General features: G+C 47.1%; 1 long non-coding RNA gene across 4 annotated transcripts; it reads right to left on the reverse strand.

Moving 5' to 3' along the window:
• Positions 1–1,654: 1,654 nt before the first annotated feature.
• LOC107205369 lies at positions 1,655–11,259 on the reverse strand. 4 transcript variants are annotated; one of them, XR_004497981.1, is made up of 4 exons: positions 10,099–11,259; positions 9,606–9,688; positions 6,704–8,478; positions 1,655–1,880 (listed from the first exon to the last, which is right to left on the reverse strand). It is a non-coding gene; the product is annotated as an uncharacterized LOC107205369 (long non-coding RNA). The 4 variants fall into 4 exon arrangements; XR_004497980.1 differs by having other exon boundaries at positions 9,606–9,764; XR_004497979.1 differs by having other exon boundaries at positions 6,704–8,269; positions 9,606–11,259.
• Positions 11,260–11,265: the final 6 nt, after the last annotated feature.

Consider the following 11,265-nt stretch of genomic DNA (forward strand, 5'->3'; position numbering starts at 1 on the left):
GTTCTGGCGGCCCGTGGCCACTAGATGTCGCCGGCGCCGTTCGGATCTCGCTCCCTCCCCGCCGCAGCCTCCGAGCGCGGCCGCCGCCGCTCCGGCCAGCGGGCACCGCTCCGCTCCGCTCCGCTCCGCACGGGCCTGCCCGGCCGCACCGCACACGGCCCTCGCCTTCCCCGCGGGGACCGGGTCCCGGGGGGAAACCTCGGAGTGCCAGGGACGGCAAGGCTTTCTGCGGCCCTGGCCGCGGCTGCCTCAGTTGGCGATACGGTGGTCTGCTGGGTGAGGGGCTTTACGGTGTGAGTTTCAAGGATAAAAGGGTCACTGCGAAAGACACGCAGGAGGTTCGAGCCGGAACCTCGGTAGCGCGTTCCCGTGCAGATGTACGGAGTTTGTGTTTCGGCCGGCTTGCAGGGGCCAAAGGGCTGCGGGAGCTCGGCTCCCCCGGGGATACGGTCCCATCGGTAAAGGCCACTGCGAACACCGGGGTCCCCGCTCCGGTGGAGATTCGGTGCCCCAGAGGCACATGCGAAGCACGAAGTCTGCGGCTGGCCCTGGGAAAAGCTCCCAAGCCGAGCATTTCTGTTGTGTGCAAGTGCCCGCATTAGCAGCCCGAACACGTAGGGAAAGGCTGACATCTGCGATTTGGTACGAGGCACCCGAGAAATGACAGACCTCCCGGTTCAGAGGGGCGCCCCCGCCTCGGCTCCCGGCGGGGGAGGGACCCACCGAGCCCCGGCGGCGCCTGCGGGAGCAGCTTGCCCCAGGGAAGGAAACCTCCTCTCCTGAGCTTTCCTCGAGTCTGAAAACAGCTATACGACACAGTCTCTAGATTTGGAACGTTCACGGTCAATGCCCAGAAGTGAAAAGATAGAAGGGAACCTTCGGTATAAACTTTGAGCCTGATTCCAGTGGAAGTACAAATAACAATAGTTTCTAGGCTTTTATCCCCGGTTTACAAAATAACACGTAAAATCGAGGTTGCACCGTGGGTCATTTTCCTCAGCCTTTGTGCCAACGCACCTCTGCCTTTTGACTCTTCGCTGTATAGTTTATACACCACCCCCCTACCGCCCTCCCGAATTTTTCAAAGCCCATTCACATCACTGGCCTGAAGTAGAAAGAAACCAGAGCTACTTTATTTTATAAGTGCTGGCGAAACCCGCCTGGGCACGAGGGACCCTGGGAGCCGGCAGTGATGGCGCGGTCGGACAGAGCTCTCCTCAAGGCAGGAGGGACGCGCTCCCATCCTGTGGGGTCCAGCCCGCTGTGAACACGCACATACACACCAGGAGCAGAAATCTGGAGACTTGTGGGGAGGGGAAGTAAATAAAAAATTAAGAGGAAAAAAAAAAGAAAAGAATAATTCGTTCGGGGCTAAACCCGAAAATAATAATTTTTTAAAGCCGCCTGGCAGAGGAGTCCTGGAAGTTTCTTCTAGCTCTCTTCGTATTTTCTGTAGCCTGTAGTTTGTACTGGGCTGCTGGAGTCGCGTCACGGGCATATGCCATTGCCATGGATTTGTGTTTGTATGGTCAAAATAGTAAAGGGCACTCTTCTTACTTCGATAGATTTCTGAGCCCTTGCTGGGCTACAGCTAAATGGCACCTTTAAGTACCAAGACATGGGGTAAAGGATGTATTGTAAGAGAGGATAGGAGTATGCTTGGCATAGCTAACATTTATTGAACTATCCAAAATTAAATAAGTTAGTTACAGATAAAGAAATGTTAGGTGTTCCATAACACAATTGTTGCACTGAAATTGAACTGCCTTCAATTAAGTTGTTTTGTTTTCAGGGCTGTTCTGCAAGCATCCTCCACACGGTTGGTGGAAAGGAGGGATCTCATGGGTTGTTCTGCATTTTCAGAGACGATCAAGTCAATCCTGAGAGGAGGAAAAAAAAAAAAAAAAGTAGCTTTAGAAGGAAAAAAACTGCTGCTTCGGAGAGTTCAATGAATTATTTTAAATGCCGTATCTCAAAGAAAAGGCCTCCTATAACAGATTCCTAGATCGTGTCAAATTATAACGAATCGAATCACAAGAAGCAATTACAAAGCAAATATTGTGATCGGTGTTGTGGGTAAAATCGGAGCCGGTTTTATAGAGTAATATTAACTCGGATTTATTTTTTTTTTAATCAACATTGATTAGAATGGTGTTAAGCCTAGAGACCTCTTCCTGTAGATGGCGTCCTTTGGGTACGGAGTAATCAATAATAGTACAGTCATACTCAGGAGACTTTATTAAGCTTTGGATAATAAAATAATTAATATCTTTTTAGTTATATTTTTATTGAAAGTGAAAACCCCTGGATTTATCGTAAGCAAAAGTGTGTTTCTCCTTCACGTGGATGCAAATAAAAACTGTTTGAATAAATAAGTTGTTTCTGAACATTTTGTTGTCAAAGTGTTAAATGTCCCCGTCATTTTTATTCAAACACTAACATGATTACAGCCAATTATATATTCACCACTGTTCTTTATTTTAGAGTAATTGTACTTGTCACTAATAAAACAGAGACATAATGGATCGCTACTGTTCTGAATTTTAAAGCAATTTTCTGTAATTTGATTGAATTATACATCATTTCCACTACTTTTTTATTTCTATATTTTGAAATCCTATTTTCTTGAAAATTGCAGTTCTATTCCTGTTTTGTTGATCCTGAAGTAACGAAACCTTCTGTAACATTTATAAATAGAGCCTCGTCCCTTTTGAAATGTGGAAAATCATGATTTCAGTCCCAACATACTGAAAGCTTTAGATTAAAAATCTGAAAGTCCAGAGAAGTGCCTAAGCCAGACCGTTGCCTCAACACGCTGTCCTTGGAAATGAGAAGCAGAACAAGCAATAAGGAAAAAATCTTCAGTGTGCATAGGAAGGATTGATTACTTTATTGCAATGATTTGAGGAGTTTCTTGGAGCTCAAACACAGAAACACATCAAGACAAGCAGTTCAGGTGCTAGTATTTAGCACGGAAGAATAAGGACACGGGGAAAACACACTCCAATTACGTTCTTCCAAGAATTTAGAGCCACTATACACTGTCCGTATGTTCTTTTAGGTAGGAGATTAGAGGTGAGAAGCCCAGGAGTGACTTGGCTATCTTTAGGAACAGACAACAGAGATGCAGAATGGTGCAGAAGTATATGGAGAGACCGTAAAAGCATACAAAATACTGCGGTGAGTTATTCTACTGCTCCTCGGGTTGTTTCTCTGAGAATGAGCTCTCAGAGGGCTGGAGTTTTGTTGTTGTTTTCCAAAGCGGAAAGCATGCCTTTAATTTAGCAATTGTATCAACCATCAACGCGGAGAGGTATGATCTGCGTTGTCGACAAACACAAATCAAAAAATGATACAAAGACTTTCACAAGTTAATTTCATATGACAAAACACGTGCCCACCACAACAGATAAAGTTGAACTATCGTTTGCAAACTGTGCGGTTGCGTAAAAAGATATTTTTTAAGAACAGTCAAACAAGAATGTTTTCTCCATTATTGTGTAAGGAGAAACTAACGGAAGGCGCAGGAATGCGCGGGTGGCTCACTGTGAAATGTTTTCAGTGAAGCTTTAGCGGGACACGATACCGACCTTCAGTGAGAACCACGCTTGTTACTTTTGCGGATTCCCTCTGTACTATAGCCACAGAAATTAACCTGTAGTCGCCATGGAAGACAGAATAGTAATAATAACAATAATAAAATAACTACTAGTATCGTTTAATTAATTCCAACGTGTACAACGGCTTGAGAGACTCTCCTTTGCCCTTTCATTCGTGTTTTGAAATAAATGTGAAAATAAAGTGTAATGTCATCCTCTGCAACATTCTGCTAGAAGACAAATGGAAATTACTTATTTGTTGGAGTTTCCGTAGCTACGGCATGATTTCATTACTTGGTGGCGTTTATAGCTCGATTATAATAAACACTGCTTTCTAAAAACTCCTAGGAAACATAAGCTCAGTGTGTGAGAGCGTCTATGCTAGTGCCCCATCTGAAAGACGGAGAGGAGAAAACACACAAAAGGGGATGCATCCCGGGAAAAATCTTTCTACGTTTTTCCTCTCCGCATTGTCAATGCCGGGAGAGTCTGTCTGCAGCCACTTCATTTTCTTGGTCAAATTATTACTGAGGCAAAACTGCAAGCCCCAGGCTTTAGCGAGGCATGGTCCGTGCTCGGTGGGAGGGACACAAATGGGATTTAACTTGTTGCCAGTCATTTTTGTGTGTTTGTTTGTTTGTGCTGGTGCTTTAAAAGCGAAACAAATTCCAGAAACAAAGCGGGGGGGAGGGGGGAGGCCGGGGAGAGAGGGAGGAGGAAAACAAGCACTATATAAAAGGCATATCATATTAAAATAATACATGGACACACCCACTGATATCAAGGGTACGGTATCAGCCCTTCCCCAAGAAACTTATTTCTAAGTGGTAGCGGTTATAATCATCCAACAAGCCCCTTGCCATCACTCCCCCCTCCCTCCGCTAAAGAAAGGAAGAATGAAAGAAAGAAAACATGGAGACCACCCTGCCCGATATAAAAAGTGTTCAGAACAAGCTACACAAAGAGGCAGATCCTGCGAGCCCTACTCGTGCCAGGACACCAAGGAGCGAGCAGGGTCCGCTCTCCGAGCAGCCTCACCGGCGCTAGCGCCAGCCCCATCATCCCGACACCCGCCAAGCGCGGGTCCGGCCGCGAGCGAGAAGCGGCACCTCGCTCCGGCACCTCCTCACGCCTGAGCCCCGACAAGGGGAAAGCCATCATCCTTACTCCGAGGCTGCCGAACGACTTCTCCTAGAGGGGTGTACAATCGATTGAGCCTTTCTTTCTACACCGGGCATTTTGCTGTGGTTACAAGGGGACCCCGGGGCGGGGGAAGATAGGTGGACTGGGGGAGGATAATGCGCTTTTGTGGGCCCTAAAATACGGATCCGCAGCTGACCCGGCCGAGTCCGAGACCCCGGCGAGCCGAGGGGTGCGGTGGAGGCGCGGTGAGGGGCCAGGGCCGCGGCGGGACGGAGCGGCGGCAAGCGGGCGCGGCACGGCCAGGTAGGACGGGCGGATGGGCACCCCCGGGCACCGGCGCCCCCCCGCGCCCGGATGCCTTTGGCGGAGCGACCGAGTGGGAACAGCGCTGGAAGAAAGAGAGAGACCGATCTGTCCTTCTGCTGGGGAGGGGGTGGAAGTCGGGGAGAGGGGGGCGGGTGGAGGAGGGGGAAAAGGGCGTCTTTTCTCTCGAGTCGCCGAAAAACTGCAAAACCAGATCCATGTGTCACTTGCCAAACATTACGTTTATAGGAGGCTAAAGAGCTTTAGAACAACACCGTGAAAATATTCCAGCAACAGTTTCTTAGGAGTCAAAGAGCAGCTAGAGGTCTTCTTCAAGCACTACTTGGGGTTTGTTTTGTTGGTTTTTTTTTTCTCTCCAGGTCTTTCTTTTTCCCCCTAGTATTTTATTTCACGTCTTTGCTTCAACATCACAACGCCGACAAAATCACCGGCCTAGAATGTTTTAACAGTAAACCCAAGAGAATATAAAATTATGTATTTAAACCTCGAGAACAGAACAAGGCTATTAACTTGTTAATTTCTCCCTCGCATTTTATTATCGTCGTCTGCATAACTCTGTGGATAATTCTTATAGGATATTTTAAATTTTTGTTCGATTTGCGAATTAAGGACAGCTTTCGTAACGCAGGTATAGCAATTGCCTATGCAGGTGCAAACTCTCTTTTCTGCACACTGGCATATAAAATTATAGCGATACGTAGGATCTAAAAACCCGCAGGTCTTCAAGTTGGCAGTGAGTATAAAAATATTCTGCTCTGAAAAATTCTGGCACTGGCAACTGAACACAATAAATCTAGTGGATGCTCTACACTCCCTAGACAGGCTTTCTGTGGATGGCATTCTACAGCTACAGGAATAAATAAATAAAATCTTCAGCTTTTAATTAAGGCGATTTAATTCAGACCTCTCCACTCGGCGTAGTCGCCGTGGGAAATGTATACTCCAATGTTTACTCGGATCTCTTTCTGTCACTATTCTGTCTTGTTTTACGCTTACGACATCAGCAAAGCTTTCTGGCCCCTACAGCCATTGTTTCCCATTTCGACGTTCTCCGTTCAACCTCTGCCCGCCCAAGAAACTCCCTAAAGTTCAACAGGAGGGGAACCCGGTGCACTTAGTTTATTAATGTCATTGTTTTAACGCTACCTCTCCCCTAGTTGCGCAGGCTCCTCTAAGGTATACAGTGCCCCGCTGGCGGGTCCTTATGGTACAGTGCAGCTTCTCAAAAGATCATCAGATGGAGAAATTTAGCTCTTTTTGAAACATTTAAGTAACTGAGCAATTAGTTCTGAATGGGGTGGGGGGAGGGAACACTAGAGAGCTTAAATAAGGGGGGGGGGAGGAAGGGGGGAGACACAACACAGCGAGCCCGAAAACAACAGGGATGTGTATGCATGGGAGTGAAACTTAAAAGGTTTGTATTTAAAGTGTGCTTGCAAGGTCTTCGGCACAATATGTGCTCTTTCCCTAAAGGTTCACCGAGTGCCAATAACCATTAGTCATCCTGTAAGGACCTTTCATTACAGATTTATCTTTAGGAGGAGTTCCCCGAAAGGAACATAGCTGCGGATTTCAAACCCGGTCCAGTTCCAGTTACACAGTGCGTACCTGCTGCAATAGAAGGGAGAGATACTTACCAGAGTTTCGGGAGTGCGCGGATAGCACCAAGGTCTCTGCAGTGTTCCTTTCCTCGGCGGAATACTGTCTTGCATCCGAGGCAGTTCCCAGTCTATATTTGATATTAACAGCCTCAAACACGAGGCTCTCCCATAGACATTTTTTTTCCAGGGTTTTCAAGCAAATTTCTCGGTGCCACAATGTTATGATGGAAGGATGCTGAAATGACAGGCCTCGTAGACGCTTGTCTTAATCATCGGCTTCTTAATTTAGTTTTAGTGCTGTGGTTTTGTGTGTGTGTGCGTGTGTGTCTGCGCTTGTGTGCGCGCAAGAGAAGCCTCTGACAACCTGCAGCTTCCTAATGACTGACGAGGCAGGGCTGCTGCAGCAAAGTAACACTTCCCCGGTGTGAAGACCTCTTACTGGGAAGTTTAGTTCACTACTGTTCTCGCAATCCTAATCGTATAACTTGTAACTAAAACCCATGGAAGAAGGATATAGCATGCTAAATAGACTAACTTCTAATCACTAGAAGCTGTTGAGGATTAACTGGAAGCTGGCTAGAGGCGGACACCTAAACTTAAATCTACAAATGCGGAGAGAAGTCTGGACCATTGAATGCCTCTTCCTCTCCCTCTTTGCCTCCATTCATCCATCCATCCACCTTCAGTCCCATTCACCCCTCTTCAAAATGTTTGACTACCTCTTTCTCTTTGTTAGCGCACTGCTCGGTCCCCATTCGCCATGCCTTAGCAGCAGGGTATCAGTATCTGCTGAGAAGTCCTTACCTTAATTGCCCAGGTAACCTGGAATAAATAAGGCAAGCTTATAGTCAAGGGGGAATAGAATTATATAAGCGTACATGGAGGCATTTACTGTCCCGAATGTGATATTACTGATCGTTAAACCAAAGTGTCCGGACTCGTTTTGTGGACGCATGATGCCATCGAAGCGTGGTTATTAAATACCCTTTCTTCAGGGCTGAAAAAAAAACCCTCATTCATTTCTTAAGCTGTCAGTACATTTTAGCAGCTTAACCGCCTTGAAAGAGCCCGAGAGTACAGAGCCACTATACCCGTGTGAAGGGGGACTGAAGGCTGAAGCTGGGGCGGGGGATGGTGCAAGGGAAGTACGCTATATGCATTAAGTGTACACTGGAGAGGGTCTTTTCTTCCTTTGGCCTTTAATTTAAAAAAAAAAAATATTAAAAAAAAAAAAGAAGAAAAAGAAAAAAAATAAAAAGGGCGGGGGGAGGGCGGTGGGAGAAAAGTATGTGGTTGAAACACTATCCCTACGAGTTATACCCAAGAGCTGCACGGAGATCGCTGTTGAATGGCACTTCAGCCAGGACGTTTCAGCTCAGCTATTCAGCCCCATCCTGACCCCGGAGCTGGATATTCTCAGTCCATCCCCGCCGCTCGGTTCGGTGGATCCGCAGCGTTGATGAGCGTGCAGGTGAGGCATCATTCACACTCTGCAGAGAGCCGGCTCCCCTCTGCACATCCACCAGTATTTCACACGGCTGGGGGCTGTGTGCCTCTGTTCTACGCGTAAGCTTCTGTTCCAAACACTCCACAAAATCTTCCCTGTTAGAAAATGCTGCCATGAGGGACTTCCTTAAGGGAATTCGGGTTTGGCCAAAGTTGAGCGGTCAAAAACCTGCACTGCCCCGACGCACAAAGGTACCACTAAAGTGGAGTCGTGTTCGGGGCAGAGCTCAGGAAGGAACTGGCATTAGAGCAAGACCCCCGCATTTCCAAAGCAAATATCTCTAGTTTTATAAACAGTGCATTTTCTGCCGAAGGAGAGGGGGAAAAACACAAAAGAATACAAAAAAAAAAAAAAAAAAATATTCGGAAGTTAAAGTCCAGCAGAAATTATAATTGACGTTGCTTCTCTTACAAATCCTTTTCTCTCCTGTAAACAATGAATTAATCTTCATGGACTTAGAAAGATATGTACTACATATTGGACAAAACATTTCCTTTTTTGGTAGAACTGTATATCCATGGCATTAAAAGAAAAATATAAATCCTAAGTTTGTGCACAGAGTTTTATTCCGCACCCATGATAAATGACCCAATGTTAAATCTACATCATCAAATGTTTTTAAAGTGTGCTTCTTGCGATGTTAGCCTTTTGCCCAGAAATGCAAAAAAGATAAAACTTCTATTTTCTTCCCCGCTACATTTTCATCCCTGATCACAACACAAAGTAAACTCAGCTTTGACCTAAGAAACACCTCAAGGCATTAAAATTTCAACAGGCAATGTCAGTGTTACATTAAACAAGAACTCCTCCAGTTCGCTACAGAGCTGGGATTTGAATAAAACGTTCAATGTTAACAAACAATACACACGTTTGGCACTTTGTGTATTAAATGGATCAAAGAGATTTGATAAGGCACAATACACCATTTGTACAGACCTGATTGAGTTAATATAATATCAGCAAATTTTACAACGAAATGAATCTGTTTCTTTTCTTTGTGTTTAAAACCAGCACAGATTACAAATTTTAATGATCTGAAAATGTTTGGTATACAAAATCATGCTTATTTCAGTATTAGCAAAAACACAAGAAATTTTTCAACACAAACACCCAGCTGTGTCTATTTTAAAAGCAGTTCAATGACAGCTTGCACTTATGAGCATGCAATCAGCTAATTTCGCTTTTTTTTCTTCTGTGTTAATCAACACTTTCCTTCCTGCATATCAGAGTACAAATAGTATAGTTACTCCACATCAGTAAATGTTTACGTAACCTGTCCTTTCTCAAGAATCTGGTTACACCGAATCATTACATGCTAGACCGAGTAGGAAAACGCACTGGGCCCAGCCACCCTAATGGGATCCTAGTGCACTATAATGACACATATTAGTTAATGATCATCATAATCATAATAATATGCAGGAAGCTTACCTTTCCTCTTACCCCTTGCCATGGTGGAGTCATACAGTATCTTCTGCATTGCACTCTTCTTCAAGAGAAATCCCATACATTGACTTCAGTGTTGATGAACGAAGTAATTATAAATTGTCATGATTAAAAAAAAAAAAAGTAAACAAAAACCCTGAATTTCTGAAAAAAAAAAAATCCAAAACCAAACAACAAACAATGGAAAAAGAGTAGTTGTTGATCATTAACGTGTGTGTGTGTGTGTCAGTAGCAACCTGTTATGAAATTGGTTAAATAAATACAATTGTGGTAAGGTCATTCGAGGTTAATCCAATGCACAGAGTTCATGCCATCCCCAATTGCAATTGTTTATTACCGGTCCATTTTACTTGTCCTCGTTATTTACTCTCTCTTTCTCACACTCGCTTTTCCTCCCTCCCTCGTACATACACATACACAAACACATATATAAAACGCACGTCCGCACAGAACCACATTCATTGCATTGCGCTCTAACCTGAGTTTCTGAATTTCCTTGGAATAAATTGTTTTAGCTGGGGTTGAGCTGCACGTATTGTTTCTACGGAGCATCTTTTCCTCCAGCACAAACGTGAAGCAGCTTAATGCGGCGCCAGACGTTTGCCACAGCTTTGGTCTGAACGCGATCAGCACGCTCTCTGTCCATTACATTTCTCCTTTCCGAGTAAGACCGCTGTGCGATGTATTTCATTTTGTTTTCCGCTTGATTTTTTTGTTCCCGTGCTGACAGTACAACCCGATATGCTGTGGACGATTAATACCCAACCCTTTGGTCCCGGCAAAGCGCAGCCGTAAGCCCGAGCCTGTATCACCGAGTCTGCTTGTGGAAAGCGGCGGTGCCAGACCCTTTCCCTGCCCCTGGAGCACCCGGGCCGCTGCCGCCTGCCCTTACCCCTTCTCCCAGCAAAACTAAACCCCGCGGAACTCAGACCCCGTGGCCAGGCCCACGGGCCGGGCCGGCAGGAACCCGCAGTGTCGATTCATGGGCTACCAATACCAACGTTTATTTTGTACGCCTGGCGCGGCCTGCGCTCGGCTGCCTCGGTCAGGCCGGCAGAGCGAAGGAGGAGGCGGACGGAGCCCGACGCCTCCCGCGTGGCTCTGGCGGCCGCGCAAGGGAAGCGGCGTCCGAGCGGGAGCGGCGCGGGGCTGAGAGGGCGGCGGCGGGCAGGGAGCGCGAAGCCCGGCTCCGGCCGCCGGTGACACGGGGCGAGAGCAGGGGAGGAGATGGGCCGCTCGTTCCCGAGCCTCCCGACTCACAGTCCGGAGAGCGGCGGGCACGGCCCGAGCGGGCCGGAGCAGACCCCGTCTTCCCCCGGCAGGCCGCGGGCAGCGCTGCCGCGGCCCGCGTCCGTGCCGCCGCCTGCGTCCCGTCCGGATTGTATTGTTTTCTCCCCCGGTAAAATAACAAACAGAAACAACCGGGCCTGGGAAAATAAACTCGCCGAGCGACTTCGGCGGGATCCGCAAAGTAGTACCTCCGCCACCACCGGTGTGCCGCGGCCGCTTCACCCACCCGGCCTCCCACCCCGCCTCCTTCGTCGCCAGAGGAAGGGGCAAAGCGGCTCGTGGCAACTTGAGTCCGCGGGAGGAACTAGGGGAGCGGGCGGCCGGGCCGGGCCCGCCGCGGCGGGACGGGCGCGAG

This window comes from Parus major, chromosome 5, assembly GCF_001522545.3.
Source record: "Parus major isolate Abel chromosome 5, Parus_major1.1, whole genome shotgun sequence".
Lineage (NCBI taxonomy): Eukaryota > Metazoa > Chordata > Aves > Passeriformes > Paridae > Parus > Parus major.